The 25,411-nt window shown below is 45.5% G+C and overlaps 1 protein-coding gene across 9 annotated transcripts in view; it reads left to right on the plus strand.

Moving 5' to 3' along the window:
- LOC132391014 (arf-GAP with Rho-GAP domain, ANK repeat and PH domain-containing protein 1-like) overlaps positions 1-25,411 on the plus strand; it is a 284,897-nt gene that overhangs the window by 124,444 nt on the left and 135,042 nt on the right. The window contains exon 1 of one of the 9 annotated variants that reach the window (XM_059963624.1): positions 3,015-3,131. The exons of 7 other annotated variants lie outside the window; for them this stretch is intronic. The gene's annotated coding sequence lies outside the window, so the exon portion shown is untranslated. Of the gene's footprint in view, positions 1-3,014; positions 3,132-18,446; positions 18,899-25,411 lie in introns of those variants that run through there. One more of the 9 variants, XM_059963623.1, reaches the window with a different exon arrangement.

Raw genomic sequence — 25,411 nt, forward strand, 5'->3', positions numbered from 1 at the left:
GGAATGGCAAAGCAGACTTGATGGGCTGAATGGCCTAATTCTGCTCCAATGTATTATGGTCTGTGGTCTAGTTTCACTGAACTTCCATGGAAAAAGCCTGCTTCCATTTCTCTTTATCTGTCCCCCTCAGAATTCTGTATACCTCTGTTTAATCTCCCGTAATTCTCCTATACTCCAGGGAATAAAGTCCGAACTATTCACCTTTCTCCACACAGGAGTAGAATAAGGCCATTCAGCCCATTTATTCTCTGCCAACATTGTGTCTTCAACAAGGACAGGCACAAAAAGTTTGCAGATAACACAAAGATTGGAGGAGTTGTGGAGAGTGTAGAACGTCGCCAAAGGGTACAGTGAGATATGGATCAGTTGCAGATCTGGGCAGAGAAATGGCAGATGAAGTTTAATCCAGACAAATGTGAGGTGTTGCACCTCGGTAGGGCAAATGAAAAGGGACATTACACAGTTAATGGCAAGGCCATGGAGAGTGTTGATGAGTAGGGGGATTTTTGGGTCCAAGTTCATGGCTCCCTGAAAGTAGCTGCACATGTTGATAGAACAGCAAAGCGGTCTTGTTGCATGCTCATCTTCATTGGTCAAGGCACCAAATTGAGGAGTTGTGAAGTTGCATTAAAACTCTAGTTGGGCTGCATCTGGAGTACTGCATTCAATTCTCGTTCCCCCCCACCCCCGGCGCACAGCCACAAGGAAGGAGCATCCACCCTCACCACCCAGACCACGCTCTCTTCTTGCTGCTGCCATCAGGGAGAAGGTACAGGAGCCTCACGACCCAGGTACAAGAACAGTTATTACACGTCAAGCTTCAGGCTCTTGAACCTGAGGGGATAACTTCACTTACCAGAACTCCAGGGTTAAATAGGTGGGCTGCTGGGCAGTGCAGCTCATTGGGTCAGATGGGCCTGTTCCACACTCCAGCTGTAAATAAATTTAAAAAAATACTAAAACCAATGTGCAAAAGAAGACAAATTGTGCAAATAAAATTTAAATGAAGAATATTGATAACATGAGTCCTACAGAAAAGAGAGAAAATCTGAGCAACACACACAAAATGCTGGAGGAACTTGGCAAGTCAGGCAGCATCCGTGGAAAAGAGGACAGTCGACATTTCGGCCGAAACCCTTCAGCAGGACAGTTTTGGCCCAAAACATCGACTGTACTCTTTTCCTAGATAGAGGTCACCAACCTTTTTTGCACCACGGACCTATTTAATATTGACAATATTCTTGCTGATGAGGGGTGTTTGGGGGGGGGGGGGTATTCACGAGCAGAATATAGGTGATGTCAACTATAAGTCACATAAATGACTAATACACTCAATTTTGTTTCAAAAATGGTTTATCTAACGAATTTAATATTAAACACAGCGCATATTTTCCTCATGATAAGTCAATAATAACTCACTTATAAGTCAATAGCATCATAACATTTTAAGTAATGTTTGGCTATTAAACACACAGCGCATATCTTCCTCGCATGAACATATGAAATCATTGCAACACACCAGTGAGAGGACAAGGTCAGGGCCGGAGGTCCCCGTACTGGGTAAGAGAATGACTGACTGAGTAAGGAGTGTGACAGGGCGTGTGCTCGCCCCCCTTTGTAGGTAGGTAGGATTTTTCGGCCGACAGAAGTTTGGCTCGAGGGATGACTTTCAGTAGATCACAGCGAGGTAGCTGCTCTGCTACTTACAAAACCCTGAGCCCGAATTAGGTCGTCTGTGAATATTTTAGCACCGGGTTCCCCAGGAACATTCGGTGTGCTGAACAGGTTCAGAGGCGACGCCTGTCTGTCCGCGCTCCAGGCCAGTAGCAATGGCACTTCCCGCCGGCCGCCGGTTACCCGAGGCCAACCAGTGACCCCTGGTGTGAGAATGTCACTGCGTTTAGGCGACTGATGACCTCGCGTGGGTTCAAGTTCAACAGTGGGCGTGACAGGGAATGAGGAAAGGTGCAGCTGACTCTGATCGTTTCATATCACCAAATCATATCGTTCCCTCGCGGCCCGGTAGCACATGCTTTGTGGCCTGGTGGTTGGGGACCACTGTCCTAGATAACACGCTGGAGGAACTCAGCAGGTCGGACAGCATCCGTGGAAACGAGCAGTCAACGTTTCGGGCCGAGAGTCCTGACGAAGGGTCTCAGCCTGAAACGTCGACTCCTCGTTTCCACGGATGCTGCCGGACCTGCTGAGTTCCTCCAGTGTGTCGTACGTGGTGCTTTGACCCCAGCAGCTGCAGCGTACTTTGTGTTTACTCTTTTCCTAGATGCTGCCTTGCCTGGCCTGCTGAGTTCCTCCAGCATTTTGTGTGTGTTGCTCTGTCCTCCACACTCACTGTCAAGGACTCTTTACAACTCGTATTTATTTAATTCGCACAGTTTGTGTTCTTTGGCACATTGGATATTCGTTTATTTACAGGTTTTCATAAATTCTATTGTATTTCTTTATTTTCCTGTAAATGTCTTCAAGGAAATGATTCTCAGGGTCACTGTTCCTTCTAAGCTGTGCAGGTGTGTGGCCATGCAATAACTGAAAAGCTCCAGGCAGAATATTTGTGACCACGCATTCGGAATTTTCTTTTATATAACGTTAATTTAAATTGCAGTGCAGTTCTCATGCTGTGCTATTTTAAAAAAAAAATTCTTCTCAGAGCAACCGTTAGTCCGCGCAGCTGTAAAATAAAAGTTCGAGGGAGAGTTGCTCGGGGTAGTAAATTGTAACACATACAAACTTTGATAGTAAGTTTACTCTGAACTTTTAGGATGAGGTGGGGGTAGATGGTCCCCATCCTCCCTTGGGTGACTGGCCAGCTCAGCTGTGGTCTCGGGGTGGTGGTGTGGTTAGGTCTCAGTTCAGATTTCCAGGAAGTTCACGTTGACAGCTCCCGCCCCGCCAGAGAATCTGAGGAGGAAGTCACTGCTCTGACAGTTTACTTCATTACTGTTGGCCCAAAGGCCCAGCTTCTCTGAGTTCCTTCCTCAGCTCCCCGGCTCATCTCAGAATCTGTCTGGGATGGATTTACAGATCTGGGAACCTGAGACCGAGCCCAGATTTGACACCAGAAGAGCGTTTGAGGACTGTGCCTAATTTCCCCAGGATCGGCAGCCGGGATTGAGGTTAGTAGATGTCGGGGAGCTCAGAGCTCAGTAAGGAGGGTGAGTGATGGGTGGTCCTTTCCACCCTGAGCTCTTGAACACCTTTTACTTCCAGGGAGATGGTCACTGGCTGGTCAACCCCTTCCTCCCTCTCTCACATCTTTTGAGGGTCTTTGGCCTCTGGGTGGGATTGGACTCTCCATCGTCTGGCACCAAAGCTTGGCAGGAGGTGGAGGCTAGGATTCCAAAGCAAATGCCTGGGTCTCAGCTGGTCAGGCAGCATCTGGGGAGAGGGGAGGGGAGAAACAAGGGTTCGGTTTTCAGGAAAGGTGTGTCCGTCTTGGAGCGTTGCCTCTCTCTGCCCTCACCCTTTGCCCCGTCCCCTCACTCCTTCCCTCTCCACATCCTGTACCCTCATTACCCCTTCATTCCTTACCTCACCACACTCACCCCTCCTTTCCCCAGCTACCTCCCTCCTCCCCTCCCTATGAGGAGCATTTAATGACTCTGGGCCTGTAATCGCTGGAGTTTAGAAGAATGGGGGGGGGGGGGGAATCTCAATGAACCCTATCCAACATTGAAAAGCCGTGATGGCATGGATGGGGAGAGGATGTTTCCCATAGGACCAGAGGGCACAGGCTTAAAATAGAGGGCTGCCCCTTTAGAACAGAGATGAGGAGGAGGTCCTTTAGCAAGATAGCATCTACATCAGGGTTCTCAAGCTGTGTCCACGGACCACTCTGTTAGTTGTAAAGGTCCATGACATAAAAAAGCTCAGAGCCCTTGCTCTACATCTACCTTGTAGACCAGACTGCTGTGTGACAAGCCCCTTACCCGAGATGCCCAAGGAGGGGATGGGAGTGTACATGACTATGAAGGAGAGGGCCTAGAGCTGTGGCTCCCAAGCTGGGGTCCATGGAACCCTTGATCAATGGTATTGGTCCATAGCATAATAAAAAAAATGTTGGGCCCTGGTATAGAGGAATTTCATGAGAATGATCCCGGAAATGAAAGGGTTAACATGTGAGGAGCATTTGATGGCTCTGGGCTGGCACTTCCTGGAGCTCAGAAGAATGAGAAGGGAAAACTATTGAAAGGTCTAATGAGAGATCACTGAGGAGAGTCAGTGAGAAGGGGATGTCTTCAGACAATAGAATAAGGGGGCGGTCTCCATTGACCAGACGCTGTTATCAGATGCTAGAACAGACCTGTAATACAACAGTGATGAAGACTGTTAACAGTTACTGAGAAAGTGCCGTGCGGGCAGACAATAAGGTGAGGTCAGGAGGCCACTTTAGACCAAAGATCAAAAGACATGGGAGCAAAATCAGGCCATTCGGCCCATTGAGTCTGCTCCACCATGGCTGATTTATCATCTCTCTCAGCCTCATTCTCCAGCCTTCTCTCTGTAATCTTTGATGCCTGACTATTCAGGAGCCTGTCAACATCCACTTTAAATATTCCCAATGGCTCGGTCTCCACAGCTGTCTGTGGCAATGAACTCCACAGATTCACTGCTCTCTGGCTAAAGAATTTCCTTCTCATGTCTGTTCTAAACAGACATCCTTCTATTCTGACTGTGCCCTCTGGTCCTAGACTCCCCCACTTTAGGAAACATCTCTTCGTGTCCACTCTATCTGGGCCTTTCAATATTTGATAAAGTTTCAATGAGACCTCCCCCCCCACCATTCTCTAAGCTCCAGAAAGTAGAGGCCCAGAACCGTCAAACTGTTCTCAAATCCTCTTTCATTTCCGGGAGGGAAGTATAGAGGGATGACAGAGCTGTTTTATTTTGCAGAGTGGTAAGTGTGTGGGATGCATTGCTGGGAGGGAGAGGTTAGATTAAAAGGTTAAAAGATTGGCACAACGTCATGGGCCACGGGGCCTAAACTGTGCTGTAATGTTTACAATAATTTTTTTGAGACATACTCTCAAAGCCAGGCAGCATCCTGATAAATCTCTGCACCCTCTCTAAAGCTTCCACATCCTTCCTATAATGAGGTGACCAGAACTGAACACAATACTCCCAAGTGTGCTCAAACCAGGGTTTTATTGATCTGCAACATTACCTCATGGCTCTTGAACTCAATCCCCCCCCAACTAATGAAAGCTAACACACCATACACCTTCTTAACCACCCCCTTAATTTTTGTGGCAACTCTGAGGGATGAATGGACATGGACTCCAAGATCCCTCTGTTCTTCCATACTGAATCCTACTTCAAGTTCGACCTTGCAAAGCAAATCACTTCACAGTTGGAGTCATCAGCAAACTTGCTTACCAAGGCCACCATATTATCATGAATATTTATATCTAAGATAAACAACAAAAGCCTTGGGAGTGTCAGGAGATGTGTAACTTGCTTCAGATTGCTCACGTCTGAGCTTCTCTTGGAGACTGTCTGTGTACGTGGCTGTTCCAGTGGAGATTCTGTCACCCCAAGATTTTGGTGGCTGGGTGTTGCAGAATGTAACACCATTGAGTGCCAGGAGGAGGTAGCTGGCGTCTCTCTAGTTGGACATGGTTACTGCCTAACACTTGTGTGGTACAACTGTCACTTTGGACACAGTGACTTGTTATCTGCGTCTTGTTGATTGTGGCTACAGAGCTGCAAACTGAACTGTGTAGTGATGTTAATGTTAACTCCCTTCAACCAACTGATAGTGGAGGAAGTTGCCGTAGGTTGCAATGGGACTTTGATAGAATGCAGAGCTGGGCTTCACAGCCGTCTGTGGCAATGAATTCCACAGATTCACCACCTCTGGCTAAAGAAATTCCTCCTCATCTCTGTTCTAAATGGACCCCTCTCTATTCTGAGGCTGTGTCCTCTGGTCCAAGACTCCTGTGCTATTAGAAACATCCTCTCCATATGCACTCTATCTGGGCCTTTCAGTGGGTTTCATCCTTCTAAGCTCCAGTGAATACAGGCCCAGAACCATCAAACTCTCCTTATCTGTTAGCCCTTTCATTCCCAGGATAATTCTTGTGAACTTCTCTGGATAGTCTTTAATGCCAGCACGTATTTTCTTAGAAAAAGAGCCCAAAACTGCTCACAAGAGTTTGTAGTGTGGTCTGACCAGTGTCTTATAAAGCCTCAGCATTACCTCCTTGCTTTTATATTCTAGTCCTCTTGAAACAAATGATAACGTTGCATTTGCCTTCCTTTCCACCAATTCAACCTGCAAGTTACCCTTTAGGGAACCCTGCACAAGGACTCCCAAGTCCTTCTGCACAAGTGGGTTGGAAACTATCAGTGAGTATGGTGAGGAGAAATTTGATATAGAGAGACTTTGGACACCTCTTCCTCAAAGGGTGGTGGAAGTAGAGACTTTGAATGTAGTCTGCTCTCTCTCCTATCAGATTCCTCCTTCTTCAGCCCTTTACCTTTTCCACCTATCACCTTCTAGCTTCTTACTTTGTCAACCCTCTCCCACCCACCTGGCTTCACCTATCACCTTCTAGCTTGTATGTTTTCCCTTCCCTGACCTTATCATTCCAACTTCTTCCCCCTTCCTTTCCAGTCCTGAAGAAGGGTCTCAGTCAGAAATGTTGGCTGGTTTTTTCTTCTTCATCGATGCTGCCTGACTTGCTGAGTTCCTCCAGCATTGTGTGTGTTTGTGTGTACGTTTGAACATGAGGTAGATTGATACTTGAAAGGCAACGAGTGGGTAGGGTTTGGCAATACATTTAATCTTACTGAATGGTAGAACTGGTTCATGGGTCGAGCGATCCCAGCGCAACAGGATTTTATGTATGCGATACTGATGAGGCCAAATTCGAAGTATAGTGTTTGCAGTTCTGCCACAGTGAACGGTAGGGTACTGATGAGTGTGGTAGAACAGAGAGATCTGGGAGTACAGATCCATAATTCCTTGAAAGTGGAGTCATAGTTTGCTCGGGTCATAAAGAAAGCTTTTGGCACATCGGTCTTTAAAAATCTGAGTATTTGGTACAGGATTTAGAATGTTATGTTGTGGATGTGGCGAGGCCTAATTTGGAGCTTTGTCTGCCGTTCTGGTCACCTTTCTACAAGAAAGATGTCAGTAAGATTGAAAGAGTGCAGAAAAAATTTACAAGATTGTTGGCAGGACTAGAGGACCTGAGTTGTAGGGAAAAGTTGAATGCGTTAGGACTTTAGGAATGAAGGGAGGTTTGATGGGCGTGTACAGAATTAAGAGTATAGATAGGGTAATTGTAAACTTTTCCACTGAAGTTAGGTGAGACTAGAAGTAGGGGTCATAGGTTAAAGTTCCAAGTATGTTTATTATCGGAGTACATATGTCATCAGTGATAAACCCTGGGAATCGATTTCTTGGCATGTTCAATAAATCATTAATGGGATAATAATTATAACAGAATCAATGAAAGACCGCACCAACTTGAGTGTTCAACCAGTGCACAAAAACAAACTGCAAATACTAAAAGAAAAATAGTTAATTAAGCATAAACATCCGGAGCATGAGATGAAGTGTCCTTGCAAGCGAAATGTTTAAGGGGAACCTGAGAGAAACTTCTTCAGTCTGAGGCTGGTGTGAGTGTGGAACGAGTTGCCAGCAGAAGTGGTGGGTGTAGATTTGATTGCAACATTTTAAGGCAAGTTTGGAGAGGTGGGTGGAGGGTGTTACTCCAGATTTGGATTGATGACAAGCCTGATGGGCTGAAGGGCCTGTTTCTACGTTGTTCGGGCTCTCTGACTCTGTAGATGAGGATAGATTTCGAGGTGTTAAGGGCAGTGAGGGATATTTGTTCTGAGCTGGCAAATCAAGAACCAGAGAACATAGGTTGTGATGTTAGGGAATTGAGGGGCATGGGCTTTGTACAAGGAATTGTTGCCCACTGCTGTCTGTAAGGAGTTTATACGTTCTCCCTGTAACCTTGTGGGTTACATTTGGTAAGGCCAAATTTGGAATATTGTGTACAGTTCTGGTCACCGAATTATAGGAAAGATATCAATAAATTAGAGAGAGTGCAGAGACGATTTACTAGGATGTTACCTGGGTTTCAGCACTTAAGTTACAGAGAAAGGTTGAACAAGTTAGGTCTCTATTCATTGGAACGTAGAAGGTTGAGGGGGGATTTGATCGAGGTATTTAAAATTTTGAGAGGGATAGATAGAGTTGACGTGAATAGGCTGTTTCCATTGAGAGTAGGGGAGATTCAAACGAGAGGACATGATTTGAGAAGTAGGGGGCAGAAATTTAAGGGAAACACGAGGGGGTATTTCTTTACTCAGAGAGTGATAGCTGTGTGGAATGAGCTTCCTGTAGAAGTAGTAGAGGCCAGTTCAGTTGTGTCATTTAAGGTAAAATTGGATAGGTATATGGACAGGAAAGGAGTGGAGGGTTATGGGCTGAGTGCAGGTAGGTGGGACTAGGTGAGATTAAGAGTTCGGCACGGACTAGGGCGGCTGAGATGGCCTGTTTCCGTGCTGTGATTGTTATATGGTTATATGGTTTTCTTCAGGTGCTCCACTTTAACTCCACGTACCAGGGACGCACGGGTTAGTAAGGGTTACCAAGTTGTGGGGTGCTGTGTGCACTGCCGGAGGCATGGTGACACTTGCGGGCTGCCCCCAGCACATCCTTGGACTGTGTTGGTTGTTGACTCAAACGAAGCGTTTCATTGCATGTTTCAGTGTGGCTGTGGCGATTAAAGATGAGCTTCACAAAAATATCTTTAAAGGTGGTGTTGAGGCAGAAGTTCAGACAAGGTCTTTTGAACGGGAGAGCAGAAACGAGGGGTGAAGTGGCCCAATGTTGCTTCCAGTTTGATACCTGTGGAGGTTGTTTTAGCAGTAATGGCTGATAGGAGGGGGGCATAATTTTAAGGTGATTGGAGAGAAGTAGAGGGGAGATGTCAGAGGTCAATGGTGGGTGAGTGGAAGGAGCTGCCAAAGGTGGTGGTAGAGGCAGATGCATTAGGGACATTTAAGAAACTCTTAGGCACCTGGGTGGAAGCAAAATGAAGGGCTATGTCAGAGTGAAGAGTTAGATCGGGGGTGCCCACCCTGTGCTTGACTTGCTGAGTTCCTCCAGCGTCTTGTACTTGACTTTGCTGGTCGCTTTACTGAGGCACCAAAAATGGAGGACTATATTAATCTTGGAGTGGTTTAAAAGTTCAGCACAACATTGTGGGCCAAATGGCATATACTGTGCTGCACTGTCAGTTGTTCAGCCCTGAGGTCTTGTGGTCGTCAGCTGCTCTGTGACAGAGTCTCTACACTGTGACAGCCTTGGCTAAACGTAACTTGTGGGCTCACTCAAACCCCTTGAACTTGGAGCAAAGTAACTCTTGCACAGCCCAGCTCAACCCTTGAGACCTTGACTCTGAACGGGTCAGAGCGTGAGATGCATGTGTGCATTTATCTGGGGACTTACTCCATTTTGGAGTGAGTCGACCCGTCTGATCTTCTCTGTTGCTAAATTGGTGATTGGCTTATTATTGTCACATGCATGTATATTTTTGGGTGTACTTAAGGCAGGGGTCAATAGATTCTTGTTTAGTCAGGGCGCGAAGGGATTCGGGACTCAAAACTGCTCACAATACTCCAAGTGAGGCCTCACCAGTGCTTTATAAAGTCTCAACATTACATCCTTGCCTTTATATTCTAGTCATCATGAAATTAATTCTAGCATCACATTTGTCTTCCTCACCACTGACTCAACCTGCAAGTTGACCCTTAGGGAATCCTGCACGAGGGCTCCCAAGTCCATTTGCACCTTGGAGTTTTTGGCTTTTATTTCTTCTACCAAAGTGCTGGTGGCGTAGTGACAACAGCGCCGGACTCCGGAACGGAGAGTCCCGGGTTCGAATCTGGTCTGGCCATTCCCGAGTACGCTTTCCACCCGTGCCGGGTTGAGTGCTGAGCTCGCAACTCGACCTTGTAAATTAAAGGAAAATACTGCGAAATGTCTTTGTGAGGAGTGGCATGCTGCACAGTCTTCCTTTCCATGTCTAGTAAGACATGAAAATGCCCAATGCTGGCCTCTCAGGCCTGAGTCATCATCATCAAAGTGCATGACAATACACGTCCTGACGCTATATTCCACCTGCCACTTCATTGCCTATTCCCCTAACCTTTCTAAGTCCCTCTGCAGCATCAACACGTCTGCCCGTCCACCTGTCTTTGTATTGTCTGCCCATCATCAGAATCATCCGTTGTCAGCTTGGTAGTTTCTCATGTCTTTTAACACTTCTGTTGTGAACGGTGATTGATTTTGCAAGTAAGGAATTCAAAGGTAACAGTTTACCAAATATTCAGTAACTGGAACTGATGAGTCAATTCTGTGTAAAGATAGAGGTCTGCTCGGACTTCAGAACAGTGTGGGTGACAGGGGCTTTGCTGCCCTCCTGCACAGGTAAAATAAGGTATGATTGTGCGTGTGTTCCGAGTCTAGTTATCGATGGTGACAAAAGCATAGAACAGTACAGGCCCTTTGGCCCACAATATTGTGGTGATCTTTTAACCTACTCCAAGAGCTATTTGTCCATTCCCTCCTTCGCCCTAGGGGACCACTCAATAGTCATTAGATTGGATAAGAAGCTGTCCTTGACCCTGGTGGTTCTTGCTTTCAGGAAGAGAGAATGGGGTGGGTGGGATCTTTGACAATGTTGCAGACATGAGAAAGTGTGCAGATGTGGCAAATCCAGAGCAGCACACACAAGATTCTGGAGAAGCTCAGCAGGTCAGGCAGCATCTGTGGAGAAGAATAAACGGCCAACGTTTTGTGTCGAGGTCCTTCAGGACTGGCGAAGGGTCTCAGCATGAAATGTTGACTTATATGTGTTGCCTGACCTGCTGAGTTCCTCCAGCATCTTGTACTTGACTTTGTTGTTCGTTTTACTGAGGCAGCAGGAAGTGTAGGCGGAGTCCTTGGAAGGGAACTGGGGACTACTGTTCTATTAAGTTCAACTTAGATTCCTGTAACATGATGGACTGAGCTGTGTCCACAACGTTGTGCAGTTTCTTGGCAATCCCTGGCTGAGCTGTGGGGAAAGGTTTAGAGGGGATCAGAGGAGGATTTTTTCCTCAGGCTTCCCTCCTTTCTCACTTGAGGAAGGATGTGGAAGCTTTAGAGGGGCACAGAGGAGATTTACCTGGATGGAGCCCAGATTAGAGAGCATGTCTTAAGAGGATAGGTTGAGTGAGCTCCGGCTTTCTGCCTGGTGTGGAGGATGGGAGGTGCCTTGGTAGAGACATTGATCGAGTGGGCAGTCAGAGATTGTCTCCCAGGGCAGAAATGATGAGTACAAACGGCATAATTTTAAGGTGATTGGAGGGAAATCAGAGGTAGAATTTTTACAGAGAGTGGTGGGTGCATGGAACATCCTGCTAGGGGTGGTAGTAGAGGCAGATAATAAGGGGCATTTAAGAGACCCTTGGATAGGCACATGGGTGATAGAAAAATAGAGGCTTTGTGGGAGGAAGGATTAGATTGATCTTGGAGTAGTTTAAAAGGTCAGCACAACATTGTGGGCTGAAGGGCCTGTACGGTATTGTTCCAGGCTGCACTGCCTGAGGAGGTGGTGAGGGCAGACACTCTCACTGTGTTACAAACGTTTTGGTTCAGGGGTCGAGTGATGTGTCCTGATCCCAAAACGACAGGATTTAATGTTGAAGTTGTATATGGTATCGGTGAGGCCAGATTTGGAGTATGGTGTATGTAGATCTAGTCACAGTTAATGGCAGGGATCTGGGAATAGCACTTGGAAAATGTGTTTATTGTTGATATGTAGTGAAAAGCTTGCCTTGCGTACTGTTTATACAGATCAATTATTTACCCAGTGCATCGAGGTCAAACAATAACAGAAACAAACAAATACAATGAAGAGCTTTTGCTTGTGCACCACCCGACTAGATCAGGCCATTAGTAAGTACACTGAGGTAGAACTAAAGAGATTAAATAAAAAGCAGATTAACATTACACACACAAAATGCTGGAGGAACTCAGCAGGTCAGGCAGCATCTATGGAGGGGAATAAACAGTCGATGTTTCAGGCCGAGACCCTTCTTCAGGACTGGAAAGGAAGGGGGAAGAAGCCAGAATGAGAAGGTGGGGGGAGGGGGAGTTGTACAGACTAGAAGGTGAAAGGTGAAGCCAGGTGGGTGGGGGAGGAGAGATGAAGTAAGAAGCTGGGAGGCGATGGATGGAAAAGGTAAAGGGCTGAAGAAGAGGGGATCTGATGGGGGAGGAGAGTGGACCACGGTCAAAGAGACATCCACAGTCTCACTACCTCTAACTTCTCACTAGGCTCAAGGACAGCTTGATCCTGGTAGTGTGACGGGATTTGGGAGCCCTTGTGCAGGTTAATTTGCAGGTTGAGTTGGTGGTAAGGAAGGCAGATGCAATATTAGTGATAAGTAGAATAGGTAAAGAGCTGGAGAAGCAGGAATCTGTTGGGAGAGGAGAGTGGACCATGGGAGAAAGGAAAGAAGGTGGGGGGGGGGGTCACTCAATAGGCGATAATCTTGTGAATATTGTAAATGTTTTCTCATTTGAATTTGCAACTTATTTGAATCATAAACACAAGATTCTGCAGATGCTAAAAATTCAGAGCAACACACAGAAAATGTTGGAGGAACTCAGCAGATCAGGCAGCATCTATGGAGGAGAATAAACAGTTGATGTTTTGGGCCAAGACGCTTTGTCAGGATTGGAAACCAAAAAAGAATTGGAGGTTCTGAAGGTCTGGCATGTGCTCCCCTTCCTTTTTCAGTCCTTGTGAATGGCCTGCTGGACCTGAGTTCCTTCACCATTTGTGTGTGTCGATTGAGGGCCAAAGGGAACGTGCTGTCCTCTTTGTTATTTATTGTAAATGCCTGCACTGCTTTTGTGCACTTTATGCAGTCCTTTGTAGGTCTGTAGTCTAGTGTAGCTTTCTGTGTGTTGTTTTTTTTCATTATGTAGTTCAGTCTAGTTTTTGTACTGTGTCATGTAGCACCATGGTCCTGAAAAACGTTGTCTCGTTTTTACTGTGTACTGTACCAGCAGTTATGGTCGAAATGACAGTAGAAGTGACCTGACTGGACTTTCTGTTGCCTCCTGAGGAAGTAACTGCCAAGGCATGGACGCAGAGCTGGATGCCTGATACCCACTTTCATTCCGAATGTTGTTGCTTGCTTTTGTTGTTTTTCTTCTCTCTCTGCACATTAGCTGCTTGTTGGTCTTCTTTTAATGGGTTCTTCTGGGTTTCTTCTTTTGTGACTGTAAGGAGACGAAGCTCAGGGTTTTATCATTTGTATGTACTTTGAACTAGTATGAACAAGATGGACTGAAGGGTCTGCTTTAGTCAGAATAAATTTGACTGAAGCACTTCTCTGCTAGAGCTTTCTGTGATTCTAACAATACAACGAGTTTAGGGTCAAAGTAAGTTTATTATCTAGGGGTATATTTGTCATCGTATACTACTTTGGGATTCATTTTCCTGCAGGCATTCACAGGAAAATGAAGAAATACAATTGACTTTGTGACCATCTTTATAAAGACTGACAATCAATGTGTACACCGGGAGGTCGGGGTCCTGAGGCTCCTGAACTTCCTGTTCTGTGGTAGCAGTGAGAAGCGAGCGTGGCCCGGATGGTGGGGGTACCCGGTGATGGACGCTGCTTTCTTGTGCCAGTGCTCCTTATAAATGTGCTCAATGGTGGGGAGGGCTTTACCCGTAATGGACTGGGCTGCATTCGTCTCTTTCTACAGCCTTTTCCGTTCCTGGGCATTGGTGTTTCCAATGGCAGCTAAAATACTCTCTGTGTGCATGTATAGAAGTTTGTCAAAGTTTTAAAGGACGTTTGGAATCTACTTGAAACTTCTAAGACGTTGGAGGTGCTATTTGATGACTATAAGACGTGGAACAAAATCAGTTTCTGCAGCCTTTTCCGTTCCTGGGCATTGGTGTTTCCATGCTAGGTCACGGCAGCTAGAATACTCTCTGTGTGCGTGTATAGAAGTTTGTCAAAGTTTTAGAGGACGTTCGGAATCTACATGAAACTTCTAAGACGTTGGAGGTGCCATTTGATGACCATGAGACGTGGGAACAAAATCAGGCTCATAGTCTGCTTCTCTGTTCCATCATAGTTGATGTGTTATCCTGCTTAATCCCATTCTCCTGCCTGCTCCCTGTAACCTCTGATGTCTTGACTAATCAAGAACCTCCACTTTAAATACACCCAATGACCTGGCAATGAATTCCACAGACTCGCCATCCTGTAGCTAAAGAAATTCCTTCTAATCTCTGTTCTAAATGGTTGTCCTATTCGGAGGCTGTGTCCTCTGGTTCGAAACGTCTCTACTGTCAAAAGCATCCTTGCCATATCTACTCTATCTAGCCCTTTTTAAAATTTTTAAATTTTTATTTGGATAAGGTATTCATAAGTATTACATAAACTTTTTTTTACATATAAAGCCTTTTCCATTTTTTTAATATGTATAAATCTATATATATATATTTATACATTCACAAGTACACATTTAGATAGTATTTAAAGAAAAATAATTAGGCACTTCAATAGATATTTATGTGCAATTGTAATTCCACACTATTAAACTAAATAATAATAATTGTTGTTAAAAATTAGTAATAATAGTGGTTGAATAATAATTTCCGTGTATCTCTTCTCGTCCATTTCTTTTTTGTCCAAAATAATGTGTGTAACCCTATGTAAATTCCATCGTAGGTGTTTGTATCTTAACACGTTTATGTTTGCACCCACCCATAACCATACTTATCCAATTCCTGTGTACTTATTTACTTCAAATTATCTCCTGTAATTTTTTCCTATCTAGCCCTTTCAATATTTGATAGTTTTCAATGAGATTCTCCCTCATTCTTCTAAGCTTCAGAGAGTACAGGGCCAGAATCATTAAACACTCCTCATGTGTTAACCCTTTCATTTCCAGAATCATTCTCGTGAGCCTCCTCTGGATCCTCTCCAGAGCCAGCTCATCCTTTCATTGATAAGGGACCCAAAACTCCAAGTGCTGGCTGACCAGCGCCTTATGAAGTTACCAAGCTGTATCCGTAAATGAGTACATTTCTCTCGGCTGACTGTACGTTACTGCAGTTGCCCAGCCTGGCCATTAGCTTGCAGGTGTTTCATCAACAGTCGAGGTGTTTCTCTCTGGGAGTGCCCCCCCCCCCGTTCGCTTGCCTCGGTACTGATTGGCTACCCCTTCAGTTGAGCGTTGGCTGTTAAGGGTTCATTGATTGCATCTGGAGTTGCGTGAACAGAGAGAAGTACTGTTAGACATGAAGCAGTCTCTTTATTCAACAAAATATCGAGGAGGAGAGGGAGAGAAAGAGAGACACTCTCGATGCGAGGGCTGCTTGGCCCAGCACTACACAACACTTCATGTGCTGAAGATCCAAGAAAAATTCACGACATTTCAAACAAATCCATATTTGCACCGCTTCCTTTGAACTACATGTGACGGTTTTAAATGCCTGGACCTTCCCAGCATCACACCCACAATAAGTGTTAATTACTGTCGTATCCAGTCAGTTAACATGGCCGTTTCCTGGTCTGCGTTTTTGCTGTTCTGAGCTGCATTTTAAATTTAATCTTCAATTCATATTCGAAACTGACCAACCTTCAGATGAGTTAATTGCTACATGTGCTAACCCGGAAGATTGCTCTAACAGTGTCTATTTTGGTAAGTTACCAGAAGAAAACCAGAGATACTAGTCTTAAACACAAGAGATTCTGCAGATTCTGGAAATCCAGAACACACACAAAATGCTGGAGGAACTCAGCAGGTCTGGCAGCATCTATGGAGGGGAATAAACAAGTCAATGTTCCGGGTTGGAAGACGTCAGAATAAAAAAGGTGGGGGGAAGGGAAGGAGAACAAGCTGGTGGGTGATGGGTAAAGCCAGGTCCTCCCTCCTCTCTCTCCCCCCCCCCCCCCCCCCCACCACTACCTTTTCACTCTGGCTTCTCCCCGCTTTCTTTCCAGGCCTGAAGAAGGGCCTCAGCCCAAAGTGTCGACTGTTTATTCCCCTCCATAGGTGCTGTCTGATCTTCTGTGTCGCTGCAGCGTCTTGTGTGTATAACCCTGCATTTCGAGTATCTGCAGAAACTCTTGTGTTTATGAAACATCGATTTGTTTATTCATTTTCACTGATGCTGAGATGCCAGTATTTCCCTCACTTCTTTTGCCTGAACCAATGGCGACGCTTCTGTCGAAAGCCTGGCAACTATGTTCTCTGGTTGTCCTTTAAGGTCACCTCAGGCAGATTGAGCGTGGGGGTCTGAAGGGTCTGACTACAAACCACCTCTACTTACTTGAGGCCATCCCCCCTGCTTGGGGCGTAGGCCGCTGACAGCAGCTCGCTAGACTCCTCTGTCCTGGGACAGTCCCTCAATTTATCCCCAGGTGGAGCTCATTGAAGGTCCTCCTACCCCATGCCCAACCCCCCTCCTTTTCGTAGCCCGGGCTTGGGACTGTCCACGGCGGAGTTAAACCACCTTGAGCACAAATGCACTTTGCCCTGTTGGGATAGGATGGATGTCCAACAATGCCTCTCCCAGCTCAGGATATTCCGAAGCCCTTGCCAGCTGGTTGCAGGCAAAGATCAAAATGAGCTGTGCAACCGTGGTTGACAGCCTGGACACCTCTGATCTTCCAGCAGGGCCGGGGTTGGAGGGGAGGCTCTGGCAGCTGCAGGCCTGTTGCTCAGGTGAGGTCCCGTTCCTTCCGATGCATGCCCGAGATTCCAGCGTTCTCGCCTCACGTCATTCTCTCTTTCCCCACCTCCCCTCTGCCTATCTCTTGGCGTGCCTTTCTGTTTCCCTCTGACGGTGACTGGCTGTGACAACTGCTGGGTGTGTGAGGCCTCACGGTGTACAGTGACCGTGGCCAGGAATTGCAGAGCAGAGACGAGCCATGGGCCGTTGTCTGCCCTCTGACCCTGAGTGGCGGCTTACACCGTTAAATCCCACATCCTGACTGGAACACAGGGAGGTTCATAGAACTGTATGCTTTCGTCTCTATTTTTGTAGAATCTCTGACATTAGACAAACAAGCAAGTGTCTGGTGTTGCAAATGGTTCCAAGTTAGACGTGAACCACTTGTCTTATCACGGTTCAAAGTAAATTTATCAAAGCACATGTCAACATGTACAACTGAGAGATTCATTTTCTTGTGGGCATTCACTGTAAGTACAAAGAAAAGCAATCGAGTCAATGAAACACCATGCACAAGCCAAGGCAGGCAACCGATGTGTAAAAGATAACAAATTGTGCAAATACAGAAAGAGAAGCTATATAATAAGTAATATTGAAACCTGTTGTAGATGTGTGTTTAATATTCCAATAATATTTCAGTGATCTTTGTGTGTGTGTGTGTGTGTGTGTGTGTACCGATTAAGCATTCTTGTTTGTTTAAATAATTAATTGCAGGTTATATGTTAAAATAAGTCAATTACATATGTGATCCTGTTACCACATGATATATGCGTGCTTTACTTAAACTAAACTTGAAGTTAGACCCGCATTTCAGACCCCGTGTTTTAATTTGAGTACCAGTAGAGTTCTTGAAAGTGAGTCCTTAGGTTGGGGAATCAGTTGGGGTGAGTGAAGTTGGCCGCATTTGTTAAATGGTAATAACTGTTCCTGAACTTGGTGGATTGTTTCTTAAGGCGGTTGTACTTTCTTTCTGATGGTGACAGGAGCAAGAAGAGAGCAACCCACCCCTCCAAGCTGCATTTTCTGAAAGCCCCTTCTGGAACGCTTTTAAAACAAAAACTTCACTGTTCAAAATTTCTTCCCCCAGGCAGTTAATCTGAATGAGCCCCATCCCCCATCTATAACCTCCCTGGAATTGTACTGCACTGTAAGCACTTCAAACCACTTTTCATAATGCTGTTGACATTGTAAACACTTGCTGGTGTTTGTTTTTATGCACGTTTTATTCCATATCCTAAGACCGTAAGGCATGGGAGAATTAGGCCATTCAGCTCACTGAGTCTCTGCCTTTTGATCATGGCTGTTTTATTATCCCTCTCAGCCCAATTTTCCTTCCTTTTCCCTGTAACCTTTGAGATCCTGACTAATCCAAGTACCTACCAACCTCCACTTTAAATACCCAATGACTCGGCTTCTGGTGCAATGAATTCCTTCCTTTAAGCACAAACTTTATTAGCTTCTTGTATTTGTATATGACTTTCTTTATAATTGTTGAATGTTATTTTTTTTGTTGCATGTCACACCCTGACCAACACACCACAGCAAATTCCCAATCCGTGGAAATGTATGTGGTGAATAAAGTTGATCCTTGTTCCAATGAGGTCAAACTGACTTCCTGACCCTTTTCAACGCTGTGTGTGTGTGTGTGTGTGTGTGTGTGTGTGTATATATATATATATAAAACCTGAAATTCGTACTCTTCACAGACATCAATGAAGCAGGAAACCTCATAGAATAAATGATAGAAACATCGATCCTCCCCTCTCCCCCCACCCTTTGCACAAGCAGCAACAAAAGCATTGACCCCTCCCACCTTCCCCCACCTGCACCAGAAAAAGCATTGTCCCCCCCCGCCACCTTCTGTGCCAGCAGGAGTACCAACCTCCCCCCATGAGAGCATAAGCAGAAGCCCCAAAAGAGCCCTTGATCCAGAGGCCATCGAGACTACAGTGCACAAACCAGCCGTCTGGTGTCTCAAACAGGCTGTCGCCCAGCAAGGAGAGCTTTGCTCTGCAGCCTTCCGTCTCCTAGACCAGCGTCACTCACCTCAGCACTGAACTGGCTTTGTGCCTCCGGACTCGCCCTTGGACACTCTGCGGTTCATGGTCCGTGTGCTATTTGTTTACTTTTTTTAATTGTTTGGACTATTTATTCTTTTTTCACACTTTGGATGTTTGAAGGTCTTTGCTGTGTGGGCTATTTTAATGGGTTCAATTGTGTTTCTTTGCTTTGTGGTTGCCTGTAAGGGGACGAATCTGAATACGTACTTTGATAATGAATCCACTTTGAGACCTTACAGAAGTTTATAATGTTCTGCGAGGCAGAGATGGGGCATGCAGCTAGTGTTTATTTTGGAGATACGGTGTGCTAACAGCCTCTTTCAGCCCAACAAACCTGCATCGCCCAGTCACCTCCGTGTGACCAATTAGCCTACTAACCCGTATGGTTTTGGAATGTGGGAGGAAACTTGGAGCATTGACATTCCGGGGGCAGACAGGTAACTGTAATTGGTATCCCAGGGTTAAAGTGATGAGTACTGGAGTACTTGTGCTGAAGGTGAGAAGGGAACCGATGTGCGGGGCAAGTTCCGTTTAGTACGGAGAGAGGTGGGTGAGATGGTCAGAGTCACTGAGATATGTTGTGAAATGTGTTGTTTTGCAGTACAGTGCAAATTGTAAAAATTACTATAAGTTACCATAAGAAAAAGGAGCAGAGATAGGCCATTTAGCCCATCGAGTCTGCACTGCCATTCAATCATGGGCTGATCCAATTCTTCCAGTCATCCCCACTCCCCTGCCTTCTCCCCATACCCTTTGATGCCCTGGCTAATCAAGAACCTATCCATCTCTGGCTTAAATACACCCAGTGACTTGCCCTCCACAGCCGCTCGTGGCAACAAATTCCACAGATTTGCCACCCTCTGACTAAAGTAATTTCTCCACACCCCTGATCTAAATGAACGTCCTTCAATCCTGAAGTTGTGCCCTCTTGTCCTGGACTCCCCTACCATGGGAAATATCTAATCCATGTCATATCTAATCTGTTCAGGCCTTTTAACATTTGGAATGTTTTAATGAAATCCCCCTCATTCTCCTGAACTCCAGGGAATATAGCCCAAGAGCTGCCAGACGTTCCTCAAATAGTAACCCTTCCATTCCTGGAATCATTCTTGTGAATCTTCTCTGAACCCTCACCAATGTCAATATGATTCTGCATATAAAATTAATAAGGAGGGCAAAAACAGTGAGGCGGTGTTCTTGGGTCTGTTGTCCATTCAGAAATCTGATGGCGGAGTGGAAGAATCTGTTTCTAAAGTGTGTTCCTTCAGGCTCTTGTACCTCCTCCCTGATGGTAGTAATGAGTGGAGGGTGTGTGCTGGTGGTAAAGGTCCTTGATGATGGATGCTGCCTTTTTGAGGCATCTCTGTTTTGAAGCTGTTCACAATGTTGGGGAGGCCAGTGATGGTGATGGAGCTGGCAAATGGTAATGCAACCAGTTAGAATGCCCTGTCCGGTACATCAGAATCAGGTTTCCCGTCACTGACCATAGATCCATAGAACATTACAGCTCAGAAACAGGCCTTTTGGCCCTTCTTGGCTGTGACAGACAGACATACTTTATTGATCCCGAGGGAAATTGGGTTTCATTACAGCCGCACCAACCAAGAATAGTGAAGAAATATAGCAATATAAAACCATAAATAATTAAATAAAAATAAGTTAATCATGCCAAGTGGAAATAAGTCCAGGACCAGCCTATTGGCTCAGGGTGTCTGACACTCCGAGGGAGGAGTTGTAACGTTTGATGGCCACCGGCAGGAATGACTTCCTATGACGCTCAGTGTTACATCTCGGTGGAATGGGTCTCTGGCTGAATGTACTCCTGTGCCGAACCATTTTTCTGCCTAGTCGCACTGACCTGCACCTGGACTATATCCCTCCATACACCTCTCATCCATGTACCTGTCCAAGTTTTTCCTAAATGTTAAAAGTGAGCCCGCATTTACCACTTCATCTGGCAGCTCATTCCACACTCCCACCACTCTCTGTGTGAAGAAGCACCCCCCATGTTCCCTTTAACCTTTCCCCCTTCACCCTTAACCCATGTCCTCTGGTTTTTTTTCTCCCCTGGACTCAGTGGAAAAAGCCTGCCTGCATTCACTCTATCTATACCCATCATAATTTCATATACCTCTATCAAATCTCCCCTCATTCTCCTGCACTCCAGGGAATAAAGTCCTAACGTATTCAATCTTTCTCTGTAACTCAGTTTCTCAAGTCCCGACAACATCCAGTTAAACCTTCTCTGCACTCTTTCAACCTTATTAATATCCTTCCTGTAATTTGGTGACCAAAGCTGCACACAATCCTCCAAATTCGGCCTCACCAAGTCTTATACAACCTCACCATAACATTCCAACTCTTATACTCAATACTTTGATTTATAAAGGCCAATGTACCACAAGCTTTCTTTACAATCCTATCTACCTGTGACGTCTCTTTTAGGGAATTTTATATCTGTACTCCTAGATCCCTCTGTTCTACTGCACTCCTCAGTGTCCTACCATTTACCTTATATGATCTACCTTGATTTGTCCTTCCAGAGTGCAATATCTCACACTTGTCCGCAATAAACTTCATTTGCCATTTTTCAGCCCATTTTTCCAGCTGGTCCAAATCCTTCTCCAAGCTTTGAAAACCTTTTTCACTGTCCACTATACCTCCAGTCTTTGTATCATCAGTAAATTTGCTGATCCAATTTACCACATTATCATCCAGGTCATTGATATAGCTGATGAAAAACAATGGACCCAGCACTGATCCCTGTGGCACTCCACTAGTCACAGGCCTCCACTCAGAGTAGCAATCCTCCACTACCACTCTCTGGCTTCTTCCATTGAGCCAATGTCTAATCCAATTTACTACCTCTCCATGTATACCTAGCGACTGAATCTTCTTAACTAACCTCCCATGCGGACCTTGTCAAAAGCCTTACTGAAGTCCATGTAGATGACATCCACTGTGTTCCCTTCATCCACTTTCCTGGTAAACTCCTCAAAAAACTCTAATAGATTTGTTAAACATGACCTACCACACACAAAGCCATGTTGACACTCCCTAATAAGCCCCTGTCTATCTAAATACTTGTAGATCCTATCTCTTCATACTCCTTCCAATAATTTACCTACTACTGATGTCAAACTTACCAGCCTATAATTTCCCGGATTACTTTAAGAGCCTTTTTTAAACAACGGAGCAACATGAGCTATCCTTCAATCCTCCGGCACCTCACCCATAGATACCGACATTTTAAATATATCTGCCAGGGCCCCTGCAATTTCTACACTAGTCTCCTTCAAGGACTGAGGGAATACCCTGTCAGATCCTGGGGATTTATCTACTCGGCAATTTGCCTCAAGACAGCAAGCACCTCCTCCTCTTTAATCTGTATGGGTTCCATGACCTCACTACTTCTTTGCCTAGTTTCCATTGACTCCATGCCAGTTTCCTTAGTAAATACAGATGCAAAAAACCATTTAAGATCTCCCCCATTTTTTTTGGTTCCATACATAGCCGACCACTCTGATCTTCAGGAGGACCAATTTTATCCCTTACTATCCTTTTGCTCTTAACATACCCGTAGAAGCTCTTAGGATTATCCTTCCCCTTGACTGCCAAAGCAACCTCATGTCTTCTTTTAGTCCTCTTGATTTCTTTTTTAAAGTTTTTTTTTTCACTTTTTACACTCCTCAAGCACCTTATTTGCTCCCTGTTTCTTATGCATGTCATACATCTCTCTTTTCTTCTTCATCAGAGTTCCAATATCCCTCGAGAACCAAGGTTCCTTATTCTTACTCATTTTGCCTTTAACCCTGACAGGAACATACAAACTCTGCACTCTCAAAATTTCCCCTTTGAAGGCCTCCCACTTACCAATCACATCCTTGCCAGAGAACAGCCTGTTCCAACCTATGCTTTTTAGATCCTTTCTCATTTCTTCAAATTTGGCCTTTTTTAGAACTTAAACCTGAGGACCAGATCTATCTTTATCCATGATGAAGTTGAAACTAATGGTGTTAAGATCACTGGAACCAAAGTGTTCCCCTACACACACTTCCGTCACCTTTCTTAACATGTTTCCTAATAGGAGATCTAGTATTGTATCCTCTCTAGTTGGTATCTCTATATATTGATTTAGAAAACTTTCCTGAACATATTTTACAAACTCTAACCCGACTAGGCTTTTAACAGTATGCAAGTCCCAGTCAATATGTGGAAAATTAAAATCCCCTACAATCATAACTTTGTTTCCTGCAGTTGTCTGCTATCTCTCTGCAGATTTGCTCCTCCAGTTCTCGCTGATTATTGAGTGGTCTATAGTACAACCCCATTGATGTGGTCAAACCTTTCCTGTTTCTCAGCTCTACCCATAAGGCCTCGGTAGACAAACCCTCTAATCTGTCCTGCCTGAGCACTGCTGTAACATTTTCCCTGACTAGCAATGCCAACCCCCCACCCTTCATCCCTCTGCCTCTATCACGTCTGAAACAACGGAACCCTGGAACATTAAGCTGCCAGTCCTGCCCCTCCTGTAGCCAAGTTTCACTAATAGCTTTAATGTCGTAATTCCATGTGTCAATCCACGCCCTCAGCTCGTCAGCCTTCCCCACAATACTCCTCGCATTGAAATAGACACACCTCAGAAGATTTTTACCACCACACACAACCCTTCTATTTGTGACTTTGCATGAATTTTTAACAACATTTATTTTCAGACCCACTCCACTATCTACTCTGGCACTCTGGTTCCCACCCCCCCTGCAAATCTAGTTTAACCCCCCCCCCCATGGCTCTAACAAACCTCCCCGCAAGGATATTGGTCCCTTTGTAGTTCAGGTGTAACCCGTCCCTCTTGTACAGGTCCCACTTGCCCCAGAAGCTGACCCAATGATCCTGAAATCTGAAACCCTATCTCCTACTCCAATTCCTCAGCCCCGTGTTCCTCCTCCAGAGCATCCTATTCTTGCCCTCACTGGAACGTGGCACAGGTAGCAATCCTGAGATTACCACTCTTGAGGTCCTGCTTTTTTAACTTCCTACCAAGCTGTCTATACTCACTCTTCAGGACCACCTTACTCTTTCTTCCTACATCATTGGTACCGACGTGTACCATGACATCTGGCTGCTCACCCTCCCATTTCAGAATGCTGTGCACGCGATCAGAGACATCCCTGACCCTGGTACTAGACATGTTGTGAAATGTGTTGCTTTGTGCCAACAGTACAGTGCGATTCATAAAAATCACTAAGTTACAATGAATGTATTCTGATCACCGAATTATAGGAAAGATATCAACAAAATAGAGAGAGTACGGAGAAGATTTACTAGAATGTTACTGGGTTTCAGCACCTAAGTTACAGGGAAAGGCTGAACAAGTTAGGTCTTTATTTTTTGGAGCATAGAAGGTTGAGGGGGGACTTGATGGAGGTATTTAAAATAATGAAGGGGATAGATCGAGTTGACGTGGATAGGCTTTTTCCATTGAGAGTAGGGGAGATTCAAACAAGAGGACATGATTTGAGAGTTAGGGGGCAAAAGTTTAAGGGTAACACGAGGGGGAATTTCTTTACTCAGAGAGTGGTAGCTGTGTGGAATGAGCTTCCAGTAGAAGTGGTAGAGGCAGGTTCGGTATTGTCATTTAAATTAAAATTGGGTAGGTATCTGGACAGTCCGAGCAGTGGTGTGCTCCGTATGCAGTATGTGGGAAGTCAGGGTCAACACAGTTGTCCCTGATGACCACACCTGCAAAAGGTGCGTCCAGCTGCAGCTCCTATCAGACCGAGTTAGGGAGTTGGAGCGGGAGCTGGATGAACTATGGATCATTCGGGAGGTGGAGGCAGAGATAGATAGTTATCAGGAGGTAGTCACACCAAAAATCCAAGAAGTAGGCAGATGGGTGACGGTCCAGAGAGGCAGGGGGAGCAGGCAGAGAGAGCAGAGCACCCCTGCGGCCATTCCCATTAACAATAAGTATACCGTACTGGATACTGTTGATGGGGATGACCTACCAGGAATGAGTTGTAGTGGTCCTGCCTCTGGCACAGAGGTTGAACCCTCAACTAGGAAGGGGAGGAGGGAAGAGAAGAGAGCGATAGTTTTAGGGGATTCTATAGTCGGGGGGCAGATAGGAGATTTTGTGGGGCAGATCGGGAGTCTCGGATGGTATGTTGCCTCCCTGGTGCCAGGGTCCGGGACATCTCAGATCGGGTGCAGGCTACTCTTGAGAACGAGGGCATGAACCCAGATGTAGTGGTCCATGTAGGAACCAACGATGTAGGTAAGGTGAGTGAGGGGGTCCTGCTTAGAGAGTTCAGGGAGTTAGGAGTGAAGCTGAAAGGCAGGACCTCCAGGGTGACAATCTTGGGATTGCTACCTGTGCCATGTGCGAGTGAGGCGAAGAATAGAATGATTATGCACATTAATACGAGGCTGAGAGCATGGTGCAGGAAGGAAGGGTTCAGGTTTTTGGATAATTGGTCTTTGTTCCAGGGACGTTGGGATCTGTTTCGAAGGGACGGTCTACATCTGAACTGGAGGGGTACTAACATTCTTGCAGGA

This window comes from Hypanus sabinus, chromosome 3 (genome assembly GCF_030144855.1).
Source record: "Hypanus sabinus isolate sHypSab1 chromosome 3, sHypSab1.hap1, whole genome shotgun sequence".
In the NCBI taxonomy this organism is placed as follows: Eukaryota; Metazoa; Chordata; class Chondrichthyes; order Myliobatiformes; family Dasyatidae; genus Hypanus; species Hypanus sabinus.